Below are 27,480 nucleotides of genomic sequence, written 5' to 3' on the forward strand. Positions count from 1 at the left end.
AATGGCTGCCACTTGACCTCCTTGCCCCGTCCTTCTTTCAGCCACCCAAACCCCGCCCACATCCCCCCGAAGAGGTTCTAGCTTGTGTCTTGGCATTTGGCAGCATTTTGTACTTTCTAATGAGTCGACATGCCCCCCCCCCATGCTTTGACTTTACTTGTTTAAAGGCAGGAGCAGCTGGTTGAGGGTTAAATTCCCGGCTGGTTGCGTATAGTGAAACTAAATGAATGGGTTGGTGTTTTCGTTGGAGCGTGTCTTATGGCGTCTCACTTGTTTAAATAAAAGGAAAAAAAGCAGCTGGTGGGTATTGTCGTCGCATGGTGTCAATAAAGATGATTCAAGTTTTGACTAAAGATGTGTCAGCGCTGAAGAGTTTGAAGATAAATTACATGTTTAAAGCTGCACTATGGAACTTTTCTGGTGGAGGGAAACGGCATTTGCTTGACTCATGGAAATGTAGCTGCTTTGCCAGGAATGTTCCACAGTGAGGCATTACACTGACTTTGCTTGAATTTATTCAAGTATTATCCAGACTATAAGTCGCGCCAAAAAAGAAGAGGAAAAAAAGCTTAATAATGATAATAATAATAATGTGAAATTATATACTCAGATGCGACTTATATTACACATATAAGTCACATATGAGTATAAGTCGCACCCCTGTCCAAACTATGAAAAGAAAAAAAAAGTACCACTTATAGTCCAGAAATTACGGTACATGTGTTTTTATGACTTAGTAAGAATTCATGTTTTCAATGTATTTTTAAACCTCAAAAAAGATGCATTTTTATTGAGAGCAGGACGGTCTCTCCACAGATCTGACCTGTAACGTGATTGTTTCCAATGAGATAGAAAAATTTAAACCATGCTGTTTAACATTCCAAGCCAAGCAATAACATAAACATGGAGAAAAGCAAGGTCTATGTGTACAGTGGGGCGAAATCCGCCCATCCGCCTATTTTACGATTATTCTATATGTTTTTTGCTGTAAAACCCCTCACCACACACTTTACACACTTTTCTCAGACAGGCATTAACGAGTCCAAAGCGTTTCTGAAATCTATCAGTGCAGAACGTTTTATCGACATTGTGGGTTTTGTCGGGGAGAAAACTTGCAAATTTGTACTGTACAGGAGACACAGCATGGAGGAGACTGATGGACAATGGTCTATAGTCCCTTAGCCAATCAGGACGCAGAACACAATGTACGTTCAACCACTGCAAAAAAAAAAAAAAGCATGTAAAACTGCACAAAAAAAATCGGCAAAACAGTGAGACCGCGAAAGATTAACCGTGATATATCGAGGGTCCACTGTAATGAGTGTGTGTTTTATTAATAAAGATGTTCTTAAGTTTTTCATTCTCAGTATATGGACAGGCCTCATTTGAAAGAACCTCCAGAATTCACGATTATACGATTATACTAATGGACATATAGATTGTCACAGTGGATAAAGACTTTTTAGCGTTCACACAAGTCACAAAACTTTTCAGCAAATCATAAATCTCTAACACTGTGTCCAATCAGCTATTTCACCAGTTTAAAATAATGATCTGAGTTTCCATAGAGATCCTCCAGACATGTTCCCACCGTGCTGTGAATCGTGCCCAGGGTTGGAGTGCCGTTCTGGGTGTGTGGTACCGTCCTGTGCCCTCTCTCTCTCTCCTCTGCTTCTTTTATTTAGCTTCAATTTCACAGTGGTCATGTCTTTGGGCTCCTCTCACCTCTGCAGTCAAAAGAAACCTCCCAGACTCAGCCATACCGCCTTAAAAACTCCCGGCGCCCCCTTAAAACGCGTGAAACTAGCCCTCCCTCCCCCGTCCGCTCGCCATTCTCCAGAAGTCATGGCTAATTTGTTAACCACAATTGATTCGGCGCGGTTGGAAATAGAAAAGGCGAGAGGCTGGGGGCTTGGGAATGAGGCTGTGAATAAAGTAGCATTAGCAAAACACAGCAGTTCTTTCTGAAAAATATCATTTGGCTTTGCGTGGAAAAAGTCCCAACCGTGACGGCGCGCTCGGCAAACTCAGGTTTTGTAATTTGCAAATGTTTATTTACTACTTTACACATAATTAAAATCAAATGATCGCAGCACTAACTTTTAATGGGGAGAATCTTTCGGGACTTAGTTAAACAGTGGGAGATTCAGACGGGATCTTACTAAATAAAAACAAAAGTGGAACAGAAAGAGCCAGTTTAAATTTGGGGTTGGAGACATTTTGGAAGTTTTGGGTTTGGTAAAAGTTGCAATAATTATTTACTTGGTCAAACTACAAACATCCTCTGCTCCTCTGACCCTCTCCTCTGCCCTATCTGACCCTCTCCTCTGCATCCTCTGCCCCATCTGACCCTCTACTCTGCTCCGTCTGACCCTCACTACTAATCCAAAAGCCTTACCCTGCTTTACCCTTGAGCAACACACTCCAATATAGACAGAAAATCATTTAAACCTTTATCATTTGTTCACGGTGCCTTTTCTCGACACAACGGTTTGCAAAGTTACTCCTCACTGACCTTATGCATTCAGAGCATCCTAATTATTCACCATGATGAGTTTATAAGCACTGCTCACAACTTTCAGAGACCAAAGTCAAATTAGCTAAACAACAACTAGCATGCTAACACACACTTCCTGATTCTTGGACAATAAAACTTTAGATTAGATGCAGACAGCGCACAGCAGATTTATTTTGACCTGAAGAGCCGCTTATACAGTATATGCGTCGTGGGGTGAGAGTACGCCTTACACAGTAGTAACATATGGTCCACATGCAGTACTCACATGCAGTACTCACATGCAGTACTCATATGTTGCACCGCTGGATCAGACCTGCCCTTTTTGGTCTTTCTAAACTGGGATTCAAACCGCAACACAGCTGGTTTCAACACCCCACACCCAATCTTTCTATTAACCACTCTCCATCTCTCCATCTCTCCATCGCTCCTCCAGTCTACAGGGGGCTTTGGCTTTCAACGTGCCCAGCTGCAGTGTGTCATTGTGGGATGCAGGAGGAGTACTGTGCTTCCCCAACCACCACCCAAAAATACACCACTACTACTATTACAGTTACTACTACTACTACTACTACTACTGCAACTTTTGCTGCTACTCTTACTGCTACTTCCACTACTACTGCCTCTCCAACCACCCCCCAAAGACCCCAAAATACAGTACAACCATTACTACCAGTACTACCAGTACTACTGCTACTGCTACTTTCCCTCCTCCATCTGCTGTGGTTTGTTGGGATGTGGTTTTGATTATGTGTCCCTCCACATGCGCCGGTCGTGTGCTGGAAAACCTCACCCCAGCTCCTCCTTTTCCCCCTCTCTCTTTCTATCTGCACCACCACCACCACCACCCTCACCCCTTTCATCCTCCTCCCCCTCTATCTGCACCCCCACTCCCACCCACACCCCTCTCCTCCTCCCCCTCTATCTGAACCCCACTCCCCTCCACCCCTCTCCTCCTATGCCCTTTTTAAACCTCACCACAGGACTTGAGCTCCTCTCAGTTCATAAAAGTAAATTGCTCTGGCAAAAAACAAAGTAAATCTTCATGGCTCCTATACGACTACTACTACTACTACTACTACTACTACTACTACTACTACCACGACTACTACTAATACTAACTACTACTACTACTACTACTACTATTACTACTACTACAACTACTACTACTACTACTACCACGACTACTACTAATACTAACTACTACTACTACTACTACTACTACTACTATTACTACTACTGCAACTACTACGACTACTACTACTACGACTACTACTAATACTACTACAACAACAACTACTACTACTACTACAACTCCTATTACTACTACAACAGCAACAACAGCAACTACTGCTACTATGCCTACTACAACTACTACTACTACTACTACTACTAATACTGTTACTAATACTACAACAACTACTACTACAACAACAACAACTAGTACTACTACTACAACTACAACTACTACTACTACTTCTGCTACAACAACAACAACAACTACTACTACTACTACTACTACAACAACAACTATACTGCTGCTACTACTACTACTACCACTACTACTACTACTACTAATGCTACTGCTACTTCTACTTCTACTTATATGTAATCTCTTCAGGCAACAACATTAATCAGTCATACTTTACTACAATCTACTGTTACCAAAAATACTACTGCTACTAAAACTACTATCTTTTAAGGCAACATTTCATCACCTACTACTACTTCTACTACTACTACAACAACTACAACTACTACTACTACTACAACAACTACAACTACTACTACTACTACAACAACTATACTGCTACTACTACTGCTACTAGTTTGAACCAACTACCTTCTGGTTGGAGGGCGAACTCTGTGCCACTTTCATCACAAACTTCAGGAAATTCAATGTTTAAACGAACGACTGTAGTAATTTAGAAGAAAGCACGTGCCAGTGTCCTGCCTCAGCGTACGGGCCGGATCTGCTCATCACCCTCTGCTCTTATCAGGACCATCTGAAGTCCTCCTTAGATCCTGCTTTAGTCCCGGTTCAGTCCCGGTCCTGATCTTGCGGTCTGGCCTCTCCTTTGTCTTTAATGTGCAGATGGCGTTTGATTGACCGCACAGCCTCTGCCCTCGTGCTGTTGAGCCAGACTTAAGTGGGAGTGATTGAAGCAGTGGTTTGGGGTTCAACGCTGACGTCTGAGCACATCTGGTTTAAAGAAGCTTCACCACATCTGTGCACAGCTGAAACTGAGTCTGCGCTACAGAAAATACTAAATATCATCCATCTAACAAGCTCCTTTTCAACCTGGGCCATGGGTATTAAAGAGGGGTATTTGACTTCTATGGGGTATTAAAGAGGGGTATTTGACTTCTATGGGGTATTAAACAGGGAGTATTTGACTTCTGTGGGGTATTAAAGAGGGGTATTTGACTTCTATGGGGTATTAAACAGGGAGTATTTGACTTCTGTGGGGTATTAAAGAGGGGTATTTGACTTCTGTGGGGTATTAAAGAGGGGTATTTAACTTCTATGGGGTATTAAAGCGGGGTATTTAACTTCTACGGGGTATTAAAGAGGAGGTATTTGACTTCTCTGGGGCATTAAACAGGGGGTATTTGACTTCTATGGGGTATTAAAGAGGGGGTATTTTGGGGTATTAGCTGCTAACACATAACATATTTAGATCACCGTGTGTCCTTTTACTGTTTTGAAAATGCTATGTTATAAAAAACAAACAAACAAACAACATATTAAGATGTTTCACTTTCATTTTTAATGCTCTGAGCCTCCCCTGCCTTTGCTCTCTGTGCTAAGTCCCTCCCCCTTCAGAGCACTATCACAACACAATCAGCTGCACCGCACTAATGAAACTACTGCACATCACATCAGGTTTGTCAAGTTGTTGTATACAGTTTTGTATCATGTTTTTGTATATTTAGGGAGAACTGTCGTGTGGGAGAATGGGTGATGTAGGCTTGTGGGCGGAGCCTTGTACAAGCTCGTACAGCTAACTACAGCTAAGGAAGGTTTGAATTGAGTCCGGGGGAGATTGCTAAAATACTCAAACATGCATGAATGACATCTAAAACAATACATCTATTTTGAATAATTGCCCCCTTTAAGTGTTTTGCCCAAGGACACAACAATATGAATCAAACAGCCTTCTCCAGTTCTATCAAAAATATATAGAAGGACCTATCATCAATTAAGCGGCTATGGGTCAAATGCAGCCCACAGACCCATTTTGTTGTAAATTGTAAATAGGCAGTACTCTCAATAAGGTTAAATTCTACTTCATTTTACCGATAGGAACACATGTCCCCTGCATTTGACCCATCCTTCAGTGTCTCTGGGTTAAACCTGCATTTGACCCATCCTCTGCGTTTGACCCCCTTGTGTGATCCTGGTCATGCAGCTGCTCCTGGTTCAGCAGGTTTGTGCTGAGTCTCTGCATCAGTCTGTTTTCTAATCTACTTTACATGTTTACACCTCCTCCCTCTCTCTTTCTTCTCTCTCTCTGTCTCCATATCTATGTTTCCACTCTCAACCCATCTTCTCCCTCTCTCTATCTCTTCCTTTGTCCTCCCTCTGCTCTCCTTTCCCTCGTGTCTTTTCCTCTCTCACCTTTTGTCCTCTCTCTTGTCTTGTCTTCCTCTTAATTCTCTCTCTCCCCTCTTCTTTCCCGTTTTTCCCTCTCTCTCTTTCTCCCTCTCTGTCTCTCCCTCACTTTTATCCTCTCTCTTTCTTTCTTCACTCTCCATCCTCTCCCTTTTGTCTTGCCCTCTACCCCTCCTCGTTTCCTCTCGTTCCCTCAGCCCCTTCTACCTTGTCTTGATTCTCTCTCTCCTCCCAATCACCCTCCCTCTTCTCACTTGCTCTCCCTTTTTTGTCCACTCTTTCTACTCTCCCTCGCTTCTTGCTTCTCTCCCTCAACCTTCTCATCTCTCTCCCTCATCCATCCTCTTCTCTCTTTCTCTCCCTTATTTTCCTCATAATTCTCCCTCTCTCCTTCTCTCTCCTCCTCCCTCTCTCCCATCCTCTTCTCTCTTTCTCTACCTTATTTTCCACTTAATTCTCCCTCTCTCCATCTCTTTCCTTCTCTCGCCTCCTCCCTCTCTCACGCCCTCTCTCGCCCACCTCCCTCTCTCCTCGCCCACCTCCCTCTCTCCTCTTCTCACCCTCTCTCCTCCTCCCTCTCTCACGCCCTCTCTCGCCCACCTCCCTCTCTCCTCTCTGACTCCCTCTCCCCTCCCTCTCTTCCTCCCTCCATCTCTCCCTTCCTCCTCCTCCCTCTCTCCCCTCCCTCTCCCCCACTCTCCTCCTCCACCCTCCCTCCCTCTCTCCTCCCTCTCTCCTCCTCCCTCTCTCCCTACCTCTCTCTCCCTAATCTCATCCTCTCTCCTCCTCTCTCCTCCCTCTCCCCTCCATCTCTCCCTCTCTCCTTCTCTCCATCACACACTTGGTTCATTCATGCTGTTCGGCTCCATTATAAAAGCCTCCCTTGTCATCTCCTGTGGAAACTGAATCAGCCGACCTGGCCCTGGGCCTATTCTCTGGGCCTATGCTTTTGACCTGTGCATTTGACCTGTGCATTTGACCCATGTATGCAGAGGGGATTATGTCAGAGCTCATAAACTTTTCCACAGAAGTTTGAACCAGTGAATCCAGTGCACGTGCAGTTTGAGTGTTTTGGGTGTTCACTGCAGGAGCCTGGCACCAGTCATGTGACCATACACTTAGGCTGATGGGAAAAACAGAGGAAGCCCACCCACCCCAACACAGGCAGAACATGCAAACTCAACACAGAACCGTCTTTCATTTATCTAGCAGCTTTCAAGATGCTCAGAGCTCTATAGATTCTCTATTCACTTCATGTTTGTTACAGTCACAGCTGCCCTGGGACAGACTGACAGAAGTGGGGCTGCCAGTCTGCACCATTGGCCCCTCCCACTGCTTTATCTTAGTGTATCTGTGTATATAGACTGTTTATATAAATGGACATAGCTAACATGCTAGCCACTGCATTCTAAACAGGAAGTGATCATGGGCGCACTTCAGGCTCCACTGACTCTGGCTCCAATTCTCTTCCTACTGAAAAACTGTGTCCCCTGTCTGTGCTGTTAACCCTACCTCTACATGATCCTCTCAAGTTACAGGTCAGATCTGTGGAGGGGGGACCACGCTCACAGTAAGAAGTGTGTTTTTGAGCAATAAAAACATCTGTAATAGAATAAATGCTGACTAGATTAAGTTTAATGTCAAACTGTGGAACATTCCAGACAAAACAATAACGTCTCCATGGAGACCAGCAGGTGGCGCAGAGTTTTACAGTGATGTCTATGTCAAAAGCGTACAGAAGCCATCGAGGGTCACACTTCATGTACTCAAAATCACATGTTAAACAGCTCCTCGAATGTTTTGGTCTAAAGTTTCACAAAAATGCAAAGTTGGAAGATAAAAGTCAGAAAAACTAAATTAATTCACCTCATTAACACCCCCCCCCCCCCCCCCCCAAATTCCTAAAAACCCAAATCACTGCTTTTCAATCACAGATAAATTCTTCACAATTTGAATTTCACAAAGTCAAAAACTTGTTCAAACTTCAGCCATTGTCACACAAGACAAAAAACTCTCTCTTCCACAGATCTGACGCAAAGCTAAAAAGTTACTCTTACCTTTGCAAATTCAAATTCTGGACTTTGTTTCCTGTAAAAAATCTTGTTCCTGGAGTCAGTGCTGTTTCTGTGCTGTTTCTGTGCTGTTTCAGAGTGAATGAGCTTCAGAAAGCACTGTCATACTGAGTGTGTCTCTGACCAACCACACTCACCAATCAGAGCCAAGCACCAATCCTAAACGCTCTTTACAAACACAAGCCCCGCCCCCTGAGAGACAGAGGGAGAGGGAGGAGGGGGAGAGAGGAGGAGAAAGTGTGGAGGAAGAGGGAGGAGGGGAAGAGAGGAGGAGAGGGTGTAGAGGGAGAGGGAGGAGGAGAAGAGAGGAGGAGAGAGTTGAGGGAGAGGGAGGAGGAGAAGAGTGGAGGAGAGGGTGTAGAGGCAGAGGGAGGAGGATAAGAGAGGAGAAGAGAGCATAGAGTAGAGGAGGAGAGAGTGTGGAGGAAGAGGGAGGAGGGGAAGAGAGGAGAGAGTGTAGAGGGAGAGGGAGAAGGAGAGAGTGTTGAGGGAGAGGGAGGAGGAGAAGAGAGGAGGAGAGTGTAGAGGGAGAGGGAGGAGGAGAAGAGAGGAGGAGAGGGTGTAGAGGGAGAGAGAGGAGGAGAAGAGAGGAGGAGAGAGTTGAGGGAGAGGGAGGACCTCCCTCCCTCCCTCCACATTTACTCTCCCTTTCTTTTGTCCCCTCTTTTCCCTTCCTCTCTTTCTCTCTCTACTCCATCTTTCTCCCCTCTCATCTTGCTCCTCTCCTGTTCCTTTCTCCATTCCTGTCCTCTCCCTCTTTCCCTCCCTCTCCTTTCCCTCTCTCCTCTCCCTGTCTCCCCCCTCCTCTCCCCCCTCCCTCTCCTCTTCTTCTCTCTTCTCCCTCTCTTTCCTCTCCCTCTCCTCTCCCTCTCTCTCTTCTCCCTCTATCTTCGCTCCTCTTCCTTGCTCCTCTCCCTCTCTCTTCGCTCCTCTCCCTCTCTCTCTTCTCCCTCTCTCCCACTCGCTTCACTCCTCTCCTTCACTCCTCTCCCTCTCGCTCTCCTTTTCTCCTGTCTCCCTCCCCCTCCCTCTCTCCTCTCTCTTCTCCACTCGCTTCACTCCTCTCCTTCACTCCTCTCCCTCTCCTTTTCTCCTGTCTCTCCCTGTCTCCCTCCCCCTCCCTCTCTCTTCTCCCCTCCCTCCCTCTCCTCTCCTCTCCTCCCTCTCTCTGTCCATCCTTCTGTTCTTTCGCTCTTGATAGAGTGCAGAGTTAGTGTAAACATTTAGAGTAACACAGGGATCGTGTCTGACAGTTTTTTGTTGTTGTTTTTTTTCCAAATGTGACAATAGAACACAGAATGAAACTACAGAGGCCTCCGAGGGTCAAAACTCATCACTCAAAACTCACAAATGTGTATTTATGCAACCTAAAAGTCCCTTGCATTTGACCCACCCTTCAGTGTCTCTGGGTTATACCTGCATCCTCTTTCTCTCCTCTCTATTTTTCTCTCACTCCTCTTCTCCCCTCTCCACTACCAGTCTCTCTGTCTTCTCCTTTTACTCCCCCTTCCTCATCCTCTTTCCTTCTTTCTACATTCTCTCTCTTGGCCTCTCTTCCCCTCTTTCACACCACGTCCCCTCATCTCCTCATCTTCCTTTCTCCCTCCCTCCAATTCTCTACCTCCTCTCTCCATACATCTTTAGTCCACTCTTCCTCTCTTCTCTCCCTCTCTCCTCTCCTCTCTCTATACCTCTCCTCTGCTTTAGTCCACTCTTCCTCTCTCCTTCATCCCTTCTTCCCTTTCTCCTTCTCTGCTCTCTATAGCTCTCCTCTTTCTTTAGTTCACTCTTCCTTTCTTCTTTCCCTCTCTCCTCTCCTCTCTCTATACCTCTCCTCTGCTTTAGTCCACTCTTGCTCTCTCCTCTTTCCCTCCCTCTCACCATCTCCTCTTTCTATGCATTGGTCCACTCTTCCTCTCCTCTTTCCCTCCCTCTCTCCCTCTCCTCTCCTCTTTCTATATAGTAGTCCACTCTTCCTCTCTCCTCTGTCCCTCCTTCTCTCCCTCTCCTCTTTCTATACATTAGTCCACTCTTCCTCTCTCCTTTCTGCTCCCTCCCTCTTTTCTCTCTCCTCTCTATCCATCTTCTTTAGTCCACTTTTCCTCTCTACTACCTCACTTCTCTCTATCCATCCTCTTTAGTTCACTCTTCCTCTCTGCTCCAATTACCTCTCTTCTCTCCTCTCTCTCTATCCATCCTCTTCAGTCCACTCTTCCCCTCTCCTCTCCGCCCCCATTCCCTCTCTTCTCTCCTCTCTCTATCCATCCTCTTTAGTCCACTCTTCCTCTCTCCTCTCTGCTCCCTCCCATTCCCTCTCTTCTCTCTCCTCTCCTCTCTCTATCCATCCTCTTTAGTCTACTCTTCCTCTCTCCTCTCTGCTCCCTCTCTTCTCTCTCCTCTCTGTCCATCCTCTTTAGTACACTCTTCCTCTCTGCTCCCTCCCATTCCCTCTCTTCTCTCTCCTCTCCTCTCTCTATCCATCCTCTTTAGTCTACTCTTCCTCTCTCCTCTCTGCTCCCTCTCTTCTCTCTCATCTCTGTCCATCCTCTTTAGTACACTCTTCCTCTCTGCTCCCTCCCATTCCCTCTCTTCTCTCTCCTCTCCTCTCTCCATCCATCCTCTTTAGTCCACTCTTCCTCTCTCCTCTCTGCTCCCTCTCTTCTCTCTCCTCTCTATCCATCCTCTTTAGTCCACTCTTCCTCTCTGCTCCCTCTCCTCTCTCTTCTCTCCTCTCTCTATCCATCCTCTTTAGTCCACTCTTCCTCTCTGCTGTCTGCTCCCTCCCATTCCCTCTCTTCTCTCTATCCATCCTCTTTAGTCCACTGTTCCTCTCTCCTCTCTGCCCCCTCTCCTCTCTCTATCTATCCTCTTTAGTCCACTCTTCCTCTCTGCTCCCTCCCATTCCCTCTCTTCTCTCTGCTCCCTCTCTTCTTTCTCCTCTCTTCTCTCTGTCCATCTTCTTTAGTCCACTCTTCCTCTCTCCTCTCTGCTCCCTCCCTCTCTTCTCTCTTCTCTCTCCTCTCTTCTCTCTATCCATCTTCTTTAGTCCACTCTTCCACACCAGTGCCTCCTCTTTTGTGCTTGTGAGCTCCGACCTCCAGCCCTCCTCCTCCTCCTCCTCGTTGTTCCCCACTAAACTGCTCTTTTTGTGGGTAAGGCGGGCGGCCCTCCCCCCTGTCCCAGCCCCTCGTCTGGTTCTTCATAATCAGCAGAACAAATGAGACAAAAGCCAAAGGCCCGGGCCAAATCCAGACCTAGTCCTGGTCCGGGTTTAGACCTGGTTTTAGGACACGCAGGTTTCACGGCTCTGATTCAAATGAGTTTAAAAAGAGTAAAACATGACATGGGTATTACATGGTCCAACCCAGGACTAAACCAGGACTAAACCGGGACTAAACCAGGACTAATCAGGAACTAAAGCAGGACTAAACAGGAACTAAACTGGGACTAAACCAGGACTAAACTAGGACTAAACCAGGACTGAACCAGGACTAAACCAGGACTGAACCAGGACTAAACCAGGACTAAATGGGAAATAAAGCAGGACTAAACCAAGGCTAAACCGGGACTAAAGTAGGACTAAACAGGCTAAAGCAGGACTAAACCGGGACTAAACCAGGACTAAACCAGTACTAAACCGGGACTAAAACAGGACTAAACCAGGACTTAACCAGAACTAAAGCAGGACTAAAGCAGGAGTAAACTGGGACTAAATCAGGACTAAACCAGGACTAGACCAGGGCTAAACCAGGGCTAAACCAGGACTAAACCAGGACTAAAGCAGAACTAAAGTAGGACTAAAGCAGGACTAAACCAGGACTAGACCAGGGCTAAACCAGGACTAAACCAGGACTAAAGCAGGACTAAACCAGGGCTAAACCGGGACTAAACCAGGACTAAAGCCGGACTACACCAGGACTAAAGCAGGACTAAACCAGGACTAAACCGGGACTAAAACAGGACTAAACCAGGACTGAAGCAGGACTAAAACAGGACTAAACCAGGACTAAAGCAGGACTAAACCAGGACTGAAGCAGGACTAAAACAGGACTAAAGCGGGACTAAAACAGGACTAAACAAGGACTAAACCAGTACTAAAGAAGTACTAAAACAGGACTAATCCAGAATTAAAGCAGGACTAAACGAGGATTAATGCAGGACTAAACTAGAATTAAAGCAGAACTAAAGCAGAACTAAACCAATACTAAAGTGGGACTAAAACAGTACTAAACAAGAACTAAAAGAGGACTAAACTAGGACTGAAACAAGACTAAACCAGGACTAAAGCAGGACTAAAACAGGACTAAAACAGGACTAAACAGGACTAAACCAGGACCAAACAGGACTGAACCTGGGTTAAACCAGGACTAAACTGGGACAAAACCAGGTCTGTGTGTGTATGTTCCTTTTACATTGTGAATCGACAATGCTTCTTCTCTGAACTTTTTGTACAAAACACATCATACAGAGAGATATAATGGACCATATTCACGTCAGAGCTCATGTCATGAAAAGATCTTCAAATGAGCTCGATGCATTAGCTTAACCAGCAAAATAACATCATCATGGCCTGTTCAAAGGCCTCTGCCTGATTTCTCCCATGTATTTGAACAAAATGTGTAGTACAGTTATATATATCCAGTACAGACATATATTATAAGCAGCTCTCGAGGTCAGAATAAGTCTGATGTGTTATGTCTATCAACTGTATAAAAAAGTGGACTAAATGAGTGTGACGTCACCCACAGTGAGGTTAGCAGTTATAGGGGCCAATATGAAGCACAGTGCCATATTTGGAATTCCAATAGCGAGTATCATAGCAACCAAAGAGCCAGTGTAGAGCGAGGCTGGTAACGCCCCTTCCCACCCACACAGTTGGTTTATTGAGGAGTGGGCGCTTAGCCATGCTGTCAATCAAACCTGTCGCTAATGCTAGCGGGAGCAACCTTGGGGATTTGTCTGTTATTATTATATCTAAATTTACAGACACAATAGTGAAATAATCACCAGGATCATGTAGAGCAGGTCAGTACGAATAAGACCAAAATGAAAAGTCTGACAGCAGCAGTTACAGAGAGAGGGGCCATGGTTTTTCAATGTAAAGTGAATTGGAGTCGATGGAGACAGAAGTGTGCCCATGATCACTTCCTATTTGGAAAGCAGCAGCTAGCAGGTTAGCTACGTCCATTTATATAAACAGACTAAGGCTGTCTGCACCTAATTATAAAGCGTTTCTTTGCTGTGTTTCAGACGACATCACCACATTCTACAGAACAGTCATATTTAACACAGATGAAGCAGCTCAAATGAATCTTGTTCAACTGTAAGTTTATGTTGTTCTGAACAACACAAACCTGCATTTGAACAACTTGTTCACATGCAGGATGAAGTGAAGTCATCACATTCTACAATCTGAAAGCCACCAATTCTCTGATAATCAGGAGATGCACATTAGCATGCTATTTGCTGTTAGCTTTATAGTTACTGCAAACTCTGTTCTGGTAAGGTACACTTTACTGTCCATGTATGGAAATGTTTCCTCTGCATTTGACCCATTCTTCAGTGTCTCTGGATTAAACCTGTCAGGAGCAGTGGGACCATCTCCAGATCTGGGTCTACTTGGTCAGGACGACCTCAGCTGGAGGATTTGATGTCTGTATGCTAGCCGATATGCTAGCTCGTACGCTAGAGCCATTATGCTAAATATGACTCTGGCATAGTGCACACTTAGTGCAGCTCATTAGACCTAGTCTACAAACACAAACTGTAAACAAACAGGTGTGTTAGTCTCAGATAGTTATAAGGCAGTGTCCACAGTGATCTGACCAGAGCTGCTTCAGCTGAAGCAGCTGAAGCAGCTGAAGCAGCTGAAGCAGCCTCTTGGATGAGCAGCCACACGTCTTCACACTAAAACTTTAGTCCAGTTGACAGATTTAAATTTTTCTTCTGCTATGGCTGAATCTTGATTAAAATTTGATTAATCGCTCAGCCCGTCAGTCAGAGATGCTTTCTGACTCCAAACGTCATGTGTTTTTGTTAAATAATAGATGTGTTTCATCTGTATAATTCAGATGTTTGTGTTAAAGATAATGGTGTTTCTGTGTTTCAGCTCAGGAACAACATGGATCTGAAACATTCATTTTACTGTCTACAGTGGACACAGCAGAGCAAAGGCTCATGCTAAGCTCTTTATGCTAATTTTACAATGCTATTTCAATATTGATACTTTGCAGCTGATGTCACAAACATTCCTTGAGGGTGTGAAGCTAATTAGAGACACTGCTCTGTCTGAGGATCTGTTGGACTTTAATCTGAGCTTTGTTTTGACACAATCTGACCATAAAGAACTGACTTAGAATTACAGAGCTGATTTCTGCTGTTAAACGTGTCTCGCATATAATAAGTCACAAGCTAGCTAGCATTAGCCAACAGTTTTTCAGTGAGCCACTCTCACTTTTTTGTTGAAAATTAAACTTCTCAACAGGACCATGAACACTGATCACGAAAATGTGCTCTTTAAATACATTTTGTGTTTTTTCTTGAGTTTGCTAATGTGTGCATTAGGTCACCATGGGAACTGCTGAACATTCAGCAATAGGCATACATGTAGACCTCCTCCTATGAGATGTCACTGCAACTTAATGTATGACTTATAGTGTGCGTCCCTTAGATGTAAGTATTCTGTGTATTTTGTGATATTGTGTTCAGAACTTATACTTGTAATTGACTGTGTGTAGTTTAGAGTTTTGAGTAAAACTTTCCAATTTATATACGCTAGCCTCGTGTTTACATACGCTAGCCTCGTGACTAGACTGGCCTCCTATCGGTCATTTTGTTGACTTCTTTGTGTTCACATTATGTAAATAACCACGCGGTCACTTGTGTAATCACCATTTTGATTGTGATTAACATATTGTTTGTATTTGTTTATTCCTTCTCTTGTAGATAACCACACACACACACACACACACACACACACACACACACACACACACACACACACACACACACACACACACACACACACTCTTTCTCACCCATATACGCCCACACCCCAAGTAAGGACATTAAAAGGAACGTTCTATCTGTACCTGCCTGTGGACTCCCTCATTCTTAAGCCTCACCTGAACATACCTAATCGCTGTCCTGACCCGACACCCTGCAGTGATTGCTAGCCAGGGTTCAAGCTACTGCATATTACAGTCCTCATTACAAGCAGACTTAAGAGTATACTTAAGAGTATACCTAAGAGCAGACTTAAGAGTATACTTAAGAGTATACCTAAGAGCAGACTTAAGAGTATACTTGAGAGTATACCTAAGAGCAGACTTAAGAGTATACTTAAGAGTATACCTAAGAGCAGACTTAAGAGTATACATAAGAGTATACTTAAGAGTATACATAAGAGTATATTTAAGAGTATACTTAAGAGTATATTTAAGAGTATATTTAAGAGTATACTTAAGAGCAGACCTAAGAGCAGACTTAAGAGCACTTAGAAGCAGACTTGAGAGCAAACTTAGTAGCAGATGTAGAAGCAGACTTAGGAGCAGACTTAAGAGTAAATTTAGGAGTAAACTTGGGAGCATACTTGAGAGCAGACTTAGGTGCAGACTTAAGAGCAGACTTGATAGTAGACTTAGTAGCAGAGTTAGGAGCAGACTTGTGGACTTCTTGTTGTCCCTTAAACATGTGTCAGTGAGTGAGTGTGAGGCTGGACACAGAGCAGACACATAAACACTAAACTCTCTGTAATGTACACAACAGGGACATGTACAGGCCTGTATATACACGATTATACTTCTGTTTTAAAAGTATTCACAAGCAGAGCAGGGGAGAGGAGACACAGGCATGTACTACAGGAAGAGTACTTTTACTTCAAAATAATGTTAACCAAGTAGAAGGACAAAGTACTCAAGTAAGAGTAAAAAGTATTTCTGGATACAAGTAACTGTCTAGACATAACATCGGATTTATAGTTTGAAGTGAAGATACACAAGGTCTTTAAGTGACCGTGGACCTCACAGAAGAAGAGGGGGAAGAGAACGATGGAGGGAGAGATAGCAGGGAGGAGAAGAAAGGAAAGAGGGAGAGAGATCAGAGAGGGAGGGAGGGAGGGAGAGAAGAATGGAGGAGGAGAAAAGAGGGATAGAGAGAAAGAGAAAAGAGAGGGAAAATGGGAAGGAGGGAGGTGGGGTAAATGTCTGTTATCAGGACTGGGCCTCGTCTCTGACATGTTTCACTTTTCTAAAACATAAACAAACATGAACTCAGCTCCTGCAGAAGAGAGAGGAGAGGAGGAAGAGAAGGAAGAGGAGGAAGAAAAGGAAGACGGGGAATGAGGGGGGAGGGAGAGAAAGAGAAGAAAGAGAGATAGGGAGAGGAGGAAGAGAGAGAACGAGATCAGGAGGGAGAGAAAGAGGTTCTCCTCTTTCTCTGAGAGAGAGAGAGAGGGAGAGAGAAGAGAAAGAGGAGGAAGAGGGAGAATAAGCAGGTAGGGTGAGAAAGAGAAGAAAAAGACAAAGGGAGAGGAGGAGGGAGAAAGAGGGAGAGGACAGAAAGAGAAAGTGGGACAGAGTGGAGCGAGAGGAGAGAGAAAAGGAGGGAAGATGAGAGAGAAGACAGGAGAGAAAGATGGAGACGGGGAGAGGAGAGAAAGAGGAGAGAGAAAAGGAGGGAGGAAGAGAGAGAAGAGAGAAGGGGAGGGAGAGGCAGAGAGGAGAAAGAAGAGATAGGAGAAGAGAGAGCTAGGAGGTGGGAGAGACTGTTTAAACTCTTTCTTTCTATGTTGGTGTAACAGACCAGAGCCACTGTGCCACTGACATCCCAAACTCACACACGACTAGAGTGTAGCCCTCCACTATGCCATTTAGTTTTTGCGAAGAAATAAATCTTACCCCCTCCTCCTTTCGCTTACATTCTGACTGCATGAACTACCTGTAGCTCCTCTGCAGCTGCTGGGCTCCCCCTAGTGTCAGTGCACCATACTGCACCTGTGACGCCCTCCACTACACTCACAAAACCAGCAGGACCAGCTTCATTTCAATACGGCGTTTGAGTTTTGACCATGGGAGATGTTTTTCTACCTTGAAAAATACCTTAAAATAATCATCCATATATTTAAATTTCACCTCCCAAAATCTAAATATTTAAAGGAGCTGTGTGTAACTTGCCTCTTACTGTTTAAAAAAAGTTAATACAGCCACACCTGAGCCTGTGTCCAGAGCCTGAACCTGCAGAGACACAAACAGGTGTGTCTCATTCTCAGTATATGTCCAAATCCTAAATAAACTCATGTGATGATAACGTATGTCCCACAGCAGTCTCCATCACACTGTCCACACTTCAGACACGGACGGATGGGTGGATGGAGGGATGGATGAATAGATGGAGGGATGGATGGATGGAGGTGGGTCTTATATCTTCTCTTTTCTGCAGTAAGTTATAAAAAAGCAAAGTCAGTTGTTTTAAATCTGCTTACACGGCTCAAATGTCCCTCTGCAGCCGCCGTACCAAACTTTAAGACTTTGACAAGGACAAAGATAGAACAGGCTGCATGGACACTGTGGATTTAACCTCATACTTTAAACCCAGAACCAGAACTGGAGCCGGAGCTAGATCCAGAGCCGGAGCCAGAACCGGAGCTAGAGCCGGAGCTGAAGCAAGAACCAGAACCAGAGCCAGAACAAGAACCAGAGACAGAACCAGAGACAGAGCCAGAACCAGAGACAGAACTAGAGACAGAACTAGAGCCAGAACCAGAGACAGAACCAGAGACAGAGCCAGAACCAGAACCAGAGACAGAACCAGAGACAGAACCAGAACTAGAGACAGAAGCGATCACTGGCATTTGAGGACGACAAGTTTTAGAATATTTTTGACATGTTCTCAGTCATCATTTGATTGAAACATGTTTGAGTAGTGTGTCCTGCATTTGAGGCTTGAGTGATCAGAAAATGTCTATTTTCCCCTACCCCCTATCTCCGCCCACTTCTCTCTACTTACTCCGACTATTCAACAAACTCAACATTTTACAAAGGCATTTTCAATAAATCAATTTTTTAAACAACATCACACTGATCCATCATAAAAGTATTATTAAGTATCCTAAAGTATCAGTTTCATTTTTCTGTGGGGGTGCTTTTGGCTGCAGGAGCTTGTTTCCATGAAAATATTAATCCTTTGTCTGTAATATTCCACAGTATGGCTTAAAGCTTATCTGTCTCCATGGAGAATGTTCCAAAGTATGGTTTCAACTTTCTATTTCCATGGAGACATGCAGGTGACAAGCCACCTCCAAAAAGTTACACAGTGTTGCTTTAAAATGACTACTACAACTATTACTACTGTGTGGACTTTTCATTTAGCAAAAGATTAAGTTTAAATCTGTCAACTGGACAAACTGTTGTAGGAGTGAAGACGTTTGGCTGCTCATTCAAGCCGCTTCTTCAGTTCTGAACTGAAAAAATGACCTGGACGACTGAGGAATTACAGACAGACTTTCCATTTATTTACCGAAGTGAGAGTTGGACTGTTCTGCTCTAGTGTCACGATATTAACATCTCAAACTCAATACTAAAGAATAGACTCAATACTGATACCGATGCCACGAGGATAATAAAAACACTTTTTATTTAGACAATATACTGTGATTTTCCACATTAAATGTAGTACTTTGTGTTCTATTCCATGTGTATTATATGTGTGTAATCCTCAGTGTGCAGTAGGTTCATAGTGGTCCATGTGTGTACACTAGTCTATGTGTCTTATACTTGTGAATCACACAGAGACACATTTCACATTTCTGTCAATGGGACTTTTTAGTATCGATACCTGCTCAAATGAGTATCTAGTTTTGATATTGTTTTAGTATTGATTAATATCTGATTTTCAATACTTTTGACAGCCCTGTTCTACTCACCGATGTGATGTGAGGCGGGAGTTGTGGTTTTCATTCAAATTGTCGCTCCAGCTCAGTCTGTTTGAGTAAAATAAAACTTCCAAAATTTCTTTGTGAAAAATTACCTGAAAGAAAAGAGAGAAAAAAATTGTCAAAAGTATTCCAAGATTTTCTGTATATAAGTCACTTCAAAACTCAAAATTGTATGCAAATGTTATTATAACAAAAAGTATATATTAAAGAGGGGGTAAAAATGGTATATTCACCCAAAATAATGTATGAAGTCCTCTCCCTTTGCTCTCTATGCTAAGTCCCTCCCCCCTTCATAGCGCTGTCACAATCAGCTGCATCCCACTAAAACTACTGCAACATTATAACATGGGAAAAAAGTAGATTTTGCAGAATATCTCCTCTTTAAAGAAATATAAATGTATTTTTCAGCCTCCGTCTGAAATTTGCACATTTTTCATTTGTCATTTCGACACAAAATGAGTGTTGTGTGAAAATGCATTTCACTTTTTTGGTGCAAAATTGAACTTAAATTATGATTATTATCACAAAACATTTGAAATTCTGACAGATTCGTATTCACTGCTCTGGGCTGGCAATTTCCCTCAAAAAAGTCACTCTGACATTAAATATTAGCTCTGCAATCTGACTCAAATCTGGACAAAATTATTCCTAAATTGTTACATTTTAGTAATTTTTTTTCCTTGGTGAATTGTGCGATAAAAGATAAGATAAAAGGTATAGAGCAGATGGGTTCATTTTGTGGCTGACAGGGGCAGACTTCAGACAATAGACTCTGTTACACGAGTGCGTCTCAAACTGTGGTACACGACCGGCTCTTCAGTTCAGATGTTTTCCTCCAGGGACTGAACCTCTAGTACAATTCTGTGATGGAGTCTGCTGTTTAACTGTTAATTCGTGCATGTTTGAGTAATCTTCATTCTCCACTGTGTTTCTAAACTCCATACACCTTCACTAGAATCATTTGGATCATTTCAGCCTCTGGACTTGCCAAGCTACTACTGAACTAAAGGTAAAAGGAGCTGTTAACTTGAAAACTACCACTTGATGACATCACAAGGTGGAACAGAGCATTATGAGCTTTGGAGATGTAGACAGACTAATAATGCAGGATTGGTCAAACATGTGTGAATGAAACAAAACACAACTCCAGGTCTGTTTTTGAGGCATTAGAGCATGGCCTGTGAGCTTTACACGCACTTACACTCATTTTGTGTAATATAGGACCTTTAAATCTATAGGTGCTTAGATGGTCCTTAGTCTGAGCAGTTTGAGGATCACTGTGTGTGTAATGAAACACCTCCATCTACAGTCACCTGTCACATTCACCCGTCACATTCACCCGTCACATTGTACAGGGTCCAGATCACATTTCTAGAAGTTTCTGTTTGTGAGACTGTTACATCAAAATCGTTTTGCACAAGTAGAAGTACTGTTAGACTGTGACGCAGGTAAGTGCGGCTAAAAGTACTGGGTCCAAAATAAAAAAAGACAAAAAAGTACAATTTTATTTAATAATGATTCAAATAATTGTGACTATCACCCAACTCTGCCCCTGCAACGAGCACGAGAACACGTCTGACCCGCCCAACGGTCTATGTGCAGAGAGAACGTCTGACCCGCCCAACGGACTATGTGCAGAGAGAACGTTTGACCCACCACAAACAGTCCATGTACAGAGAGCGTCTGGAAAAACTTGTAAGGTACGAAAAGATATTTCTTAGTATATTTGACACTCCTCTGTGTGTCTCCTCTGTGTGTCTCCTCTGTGCATCTCCTCTGTGCGTCCCATTCTCAGTACAGAAATGAACCTTTCCTGAGTATGTTTATAATGATCTAGAGTTCTATCTTTCACAAGTATAAAACACACAGACTAGTACACACCCATGGACCAGTAAGACACATGGGAACAGAACACAAAGTACTACAATTTAACGTGGAAAATCTCATTCATTGTCTAAAGAAAGAATGTTTTTATTATCATCGCGGAATCAGAATGAATATCGAGAATCGAATCTAACGAAATTTAGTTCAAAATTTTTGAACTGTGACAACACTACTATGTTCTAGCTACTACATCCTAGCTCTGGTGTCCTAGCTCCTATTCTAGCTCCTGTGTCCTAGCTCCTGCATCCTAGCTCTTACACCATAGCTCGAATGTCCTAGTTCCCATGTCCTAGTTCCTGTGTCCTAGATCCTATAGTCTAGCTCTTGTGTCCTAGCTTTTACATTCTAGCTTGTGTGTCCTAGCTTGTGTGTCCTAGCTCCTATGTCCTAGCTCCTCTGTTGTAGGTCCTTTGTCCTAGCTTCTACGTCCTGGCTTATGTGCCCTAGCTCATATGTCCTAGCTCCTACACCCCAGCTCTAATGTCCTTGTTCCCATGTCCTAACTCCTGTGTCCTAGCTCCTATGTTCTAGTTCCTGTGTTCTAGCTCCTATATCTTAACTCCCCTGTCCTAGCTTGTGTGTCCTACCTCCTAAGTCCTATCTCCTATGTCCTAGCTCCCCTGTCGCAGCTCCTTTGTCCTAGTTTCTACGTCCTGGCTTCTGTGTCCTAGCTCGCATGTCAGTATGTTCTAGCTCCTCTGTCCTAGCTCTTGTGTCCCAGCTCATCTGCCTTAGCTCCTGTATCCTAGCTCCTCTGTCCTAGCTCCTGTGTCCTAGCTCCTCTGTCCTAGCTCCTGTGTCCTAGCTCCTGTGTCCTAGCTCCTCTGTCCTAGCTCCTGTGTCCTAGCTCCTCTGTCCTAGCTCCTGTGTCCTAGCTCCTCTGTCCTAGCTCATGTGTTCCAGCTCCTCTGTCCTAGCTCATGTGTTCCAGCTCTTCTGTCCTAGCTCCTGTATCCTAGCTCCTGTTTCCCAGCTCTTCTGCCCTAGCTCCTGTGTCCCAGCTCTTGTGTCCTAGCTCCTCTATCCTAGCTCTTGTGTCCCAGCTTCTCTGCCCGAGCTCCTCTGTTCTAGCTCTTGTGTCCCAGCTGTTATGTCCTAGCTCTTGTGTCCAAGCTTTTATGTCCTAGCTCCTCTGTCCTAACTCTTGTGTCCCAGCTCCTCTGTGCCAGCTTCTCTGTCCTAGCTCATGTGTGTGTCCTAGCTCCTCTGTTCTAGCTTTTGCGTCCCAGCTCCTCTGTCCTATTTCATGTGTCCTAGCTCCTACAGCCTAGCTCCTATGTCCTAACTCCTAGCACAGGTCTTGTTTCCCTTCCTTTGCGGCTCATTCAGATGGGTCTATTGTACAAAGGCCCTGTCACCAGCGAATGTGTCAGACATGTTAGAAGTCACTGTCTGTTACCCAGGGAGACAGAAAGGTCTGCGGAGTGAGAGGGAGAGAAGAGAGAGGGGGGAGGGAGAGGAGAAAGAGAAGAGAGAGAGCGGGACAGAGGGGAGGGAGCAAGGAGAGAGAGAGAGAGAAGAGAGAGAGAGGAGGAGGGAGAAAGGAGAGAGAAGGGGAGAGAGAAAGGAGAGAGGGGGAGGGAGAGAGAGAGCAAGGAGAGAAGAACAGGGGAGGTGGGGTGAGATGAAGAGGAAAGAGGTGAGGGAGAGAGGAGAGAGTGGGTGGAGAGAGTAGGGAGTAGTAAGAAAGAGGGGAAGAGAGGGAAAGAAAGAGCGGCAAGGTGTAAGGGAGAGAGGGAGAGTGCATGTCTGTAGAGAGAGTGAAAGTGAGGGGGGGCAGAAAGAGGGAGCATGGGAGGAAGAGATAGAGAAGTTGAGGTAAACAGAGCAGTGTGAGAGAGATCATACGGGGGTGCAGAGGTAAGGATGGAAGGAGGAAGAGAGAGGAACGAGGAAGAGAGAGGGAGAGGGAGGGCAGGCAGAGGGAGAAAGAGAGTGGAGAAAGAGGGAACAGAGGAGAGGGGGAGAGAACGTGATAGGGAGAGAGACAGGGGACTGAGATGGAGAGGGGGCAGCGAAAGAGAGAGAGGGAACAGACAGCTGATGTCTTGTCATAGATCTTGTTACCGGAGGATAAGGGTCTAATCTAGAGGTGTATAAGTGATGACAGAAGAGAGGGATGGAGAGACAGAGAAGAGAGAAGGAGAGGGGGAGGAGAGGGAGAGTTGCTGTCTCGCCCACACCATAGAGTCTGTATCTTGTTACCAGAGAAGAATAATCTTATACAAAGCTGAAGATGACAAGTACGTCCAGACAGAAGAGAGAGGGAGGGAGGGAGAGAGGGAAGAGGGAGAAGTGGGAGAGAGAGAGGGAGAACAGAGGGAGAAAGAAGAGAGAGAGTCGTTGTCTTGGCCGTGTTATTGAAGTTCTACTGCCTGGATCCTGTTACCAAAAAATAATGGACTTATGTCGAGGTGAACAAGTGATGACAGAGAGAAAGAGAGGGGGAGGAAGGAGGGAGGGAGAGAGAGGGGGTGAAGGAAGGAGAGGGAAAAAGAGGGAAAGACAGAAGGGAGAGGCTGACTTTAATACAGTTATTATATGTCACATTCAACGGAGAGAAACAGGACAGGGACAGGAGAGAAAAGAAAAGAGGGAGATAAAGAAAGCAGATAGAGGTAGAGAAGGACAGAAGGAGAGCAGGAGAGAAGAAAAGGAGGGAGAAAAGAGAGAGGGGGAGAAAGAGAGCAGAGGACAAGGAGTGAAAAGGGAGACAGGGAGAAAAGAAGGAGAGAGAAGGAGACAGAAGAAGAGAGAAGAGAGAGGGGGGGAAGAGAGTAGGGGAAAAGGAGAGAGACAGGGAGAGAGGAGTTACACCTGTCAGTCTCGTCTTTTATACTCATGTTTTACACTGGGTTTGTTCAAACCTTGTCACTGAATAGGACATTGAAGTGTGATGTCACTTCTGGGTCCATGACTGAAAATGCGTGTCCCTGATTGGCTAATCCCCCTGTCAATCACGCACATCTGAACTTGGACTCACCCATCCCCCCAGCCTGCCACTGTCATTTTCTACAGCCCAGGTGAGACTGGAGCTCAAGAAGATCAGACCCAGGAAGGCAGCAGGACCAGACGGCATCAGCTCCAGGCTCCTTAAGTCCTGTGCAGATGAGCTGTGCAGAGTTATGGAGCATGTCTCCAACATGACCCTAAAGCTGAGGGTGGTACCACAACTCTGGAAGACCTCCTGCGTGGTACCAGTGCCCAAGACGCCACAGGCCAAGGAGCTCAGCAGCTTCAGGCCGGTGGCTCTAACATCTCACCTGATGAAGACACTGGACAGACTGGTCCTTGGCCACCTCCGCTCCACCGTGAGCTCAGCGATGGACCCGCTGCAGTTTGCGTAGCGGCCTGGCATTGGAGTGGAGGATGCCATCATCTACCTGCTGCACCGCTCACTGTCTCACCTGGAGAACCCCAGCAGCACTGTGAGGATTCTCTTCTTTGACTTCTCCAGTGCTTTCAACACCATCCAGCCACTGCTCCTGAGGGACAAGCTGGAGACCGCCGGGGTGGACTGTGACCTGGCAGACTGGATCCTGAACTATCTCACAAACCGGCCCCAATTTGTGAGAGCCAAGAACTGCGTGTCTGATCTCATGACCTGTAGTGTGGGGGTGCCCCAGGGCACTGTCCTCACACCATTTCTTTTCACCCTTTACACTGCAGACTTCAGACACAACACGGACAGCTGCGTCCTGCAGAAGTTGATGACTCTGCCATCATTGGCCTCATCAAGGATGATGATGATGTGGAGTACAGAGAACTAACACAGGACTTTGTGGACTGGTGTCAGCAGAACCACCTCATCATCAATGCAGAAAAGACCAAGGAGATGGTGGTGGACTTCCGCAGACGCCACTCTACTGCCCCCTCAGTGAACATCCAGGGAAGGGACATTGAGAGAGTGGACTCATACAAGTACCTGGGTGTTCATCTGAACAACAAACTGGACTGGACTCACAACACAGATGCACTGTACAGGAAGGGCCAGAGCAGGCTCTATCTCCTGAGGAGACTCAGGTCTTTTGGAGTGAGAGGGCCACTCCTGAAGACCTTCTATGACTCTGTGGTGGCATCAGCCATCCTGTACAGTGTGGTCTGCTGGAGCAGCAGCATCACAGAGAGGGAGAGGAAGAAGCTGGACAAGGTCATCAAGAAGTCCTGTTCCGTCCTGAGCTGTCCTCTAGACTCAGTGCAGGAGGTGGGGGACAGGAGGGTCCTGGCTAAGGTCATTTCTATGCTGGGCCATGAGTCTCACCCCCTGCAGGACGCTCTGTCTGCCCTGGAGAGCAGCTTCAGTGACAGACTGATTCACCCTTGCTGTGTGAAGGAGAGATTTCAAGTCTTTCTTTCCTGCTGCTGCCAGACTGTACAATGAACACTGTTAACACTGAACATGTGTCATTCAACCACACAATACTTAAGTCACTTTACGAAGATGTTATATTAGAGTCTATTTAGTTTATTTTTAAGTCTATTTTTTAAATTATTTTAAGCTATTTATCTATTATCTTGTTTTATTGCGTGTACCATTTTCCTTCTGTTCTTTAACTGTGCGGTGCAATACTGGAATTTCCCCACAGTGGGACTAATAAAGGCAGATCTTATCTTATCTTTAGGAAAGGTTCATTTCTGTCAATGGGATTGTTGGGATTAGTATCTGATTTTTGATCCTTTTGTTGGCTCTGATAAATGTGAGGGGTGTTTTGTCCTGACTTGGAAAATCGACTGACATAAAATTCCCACATTCCCAAATCCGTATAATATTCCCACAAAGAGCAGAGTGATTCTGTGTCTTTATCTGATCTCTCCAAACAGCAGCGCTAAAACACACTCCCATTATGAACGACAAAGGAAAATGAATGATTAAACGAGTGACAGAGAGGAAGGACACAGGAGAGAGGGAGGAGAGAGTGGAGAAAGGGAGAGAAGGGGAGAGGGGGAGAGAAGAGAGAGGACAGGAGAGAGAAAAGAGGGGAGGAGAGAGGAAGACAGAGAGGAGAGGAGGAGAGAGGAGTTTGATAGACAGCTCGTCCACAGACAGAGGTGGGCGGGATTTAGGTGGAAATGTGGAATTAATGAAACAAGCTACACTGTAAAAAATAATAATTTAAAATTTAATGTAATATATTTGAATTCACAAGATATTTTCAAGTGTGGCGACATCACTAAAGAGGATAATGCTAATGAGCTCATGTGACTGTGAGGCGAGCGTGCTCACTACTATTACTGTGAGTAGCATGTTGGCTAACAACGAGATGATGGTAACGCATGAGAACTCTATTTTTTTGTTGTTGAAGAAGCTCAGTGCCTTAATGTGTGAGTTTTCCCGGGCAGTAACAAGGTCAGAATTACCCAGTTTGTGTCATGTACTACATTTGTGTCAATGATGCTAGTTAGTCTGTTATATATATGAGCTGTCAGCCTTAGTTTAAAGGCCTTGTGCTTTGATGTGATTTGTCCCATGTATTAGAGTAAAATGTGTCCTGCCCCAGTACAGATATACTGTGTAAGCAGCTCTTCAGGTCAACATTTACAATAATAAACAGTTTGTTGGTTTGTTGTTAGCATACTAGTTGCTGTTACACTTCCAGATTCTTCAACAATAAATATTGCCCCAGAACATACATACATACATATATATATATGTTCTGGGGCAAATTTTATGCAAAATCACCATGGACACTATTGACTTCTATGGGGCATTAACTGTAATACATAACATATTTAGATCACCATGTTTCCTTTTATTGGTTTGGAAATGCTATATTTGCCCAAAACAACAAATAAACATCACTCCCCCTTCAGAGAGCTATCACATCATAATCAGTGTTAATGAAACTACTGCACATAACATCAGGTTTGTGAAGTTGTTGTTTACAGTTTTGTATCATGTTTTTGGATATTTATGGAGAATTGTCGTGTGGGAGCATGGGTGATGTAGGCTTGTGGGTGGAGCCTTGTACAGAATCTTACAGCTAACCAGAGGTTTGAATAGGGCCCGAGAGAGATCACTAGATTACTCAAACATGCATGGATGATCTTAAACCTCCTCAGACATGTTTTTGCTGAAGGAACAGCTTTATAACACGGAAGAAAACTCATAAAAATCGATTTAAGATAATTCCTCCTCTGTAGTGACCAGAGTTTGTGCGACACTGTCTGGGCATGTGCAGATCCAGTTTTGATGCATATTTGGTTCTGACTCAAACAGGGTAACTTGACATGTGAGTTTTACCCCACACTGCTCACTTCTGCCCCCTAGTGCCTGATGCAGTGTAAATTGGTGTTGTTTGGACCAAACCCTCATCTCTGCTCTAATATCATTTTAATGTGCCCCCTGTGTACTGTACGCTCCACTGCTCCTCTCATCCTCCTCTCATCCTCCTCTCCTCCTATCCTCTCACCTTCTTCTCACTTCCTCTCCCCTCTTTCTCCTCTCTTTCCTATCCTCCTC

The 27,480-nt window shown here is 44.6% G+C and overlaps 2 protein-coding genes across 2 annotated transcripts in view; both read right to left on the minus strand.

Annotated features, from left to right (window-relative positions):
• The window catches only part of LOC117388166 (cadherin-20-like), a 44,686-nt gene extending 25,524 nt beyond the window's left edge, over positions 1 to 19,162 (minus strand). Inside the window, exon 1 of the mRNA XM_033985640.2 lies at positions 19,125 to 19,162. The gene's annotated coding sequence lies outside the window, so the exon portion shown is untranslated. The remainder of the gene's footprint in view (positions 1 to 19,124) is intronic.
• The window catches only part of lsm5 (LSM5 homolog, U6 small nuclear RNA and mRNA degradation associated), a 160,048-nt gene extending 134,890 nt beyond the window's left edge, over positions 1 to 25,158 (minus strand). Inside the window, exon 1 of the mRNA XM_055230220.1 lies at positions 25,150 to 25,158. The gene's annotated coding sequence lies outside the window, so the exon portion shown is untranslated. The remainder of the gene's footprint in view (positions 1 to 25,149) is intronic.
• Between the last annotated feature and the right edge of the window lie 2,322 nt (positions 25,159 to 27,480).

The sequence above is a fragment of the Periophthalmus magnuspinnatus genome, chromosome 20 (genome assembly GCF_009829125.3).
Source record: "Periophthalmus magnuspinnatus isolate fPerMag1 chromosome 20, fPerMag1.2.pri, whole genome shotgun sequence".
NCBI lineage: Eukaryota > Metazoa > Chordata > Actinopteri > Gobiiformes > Gobiidae > Periophthalmus > Periophthalmus magnuspinnatus.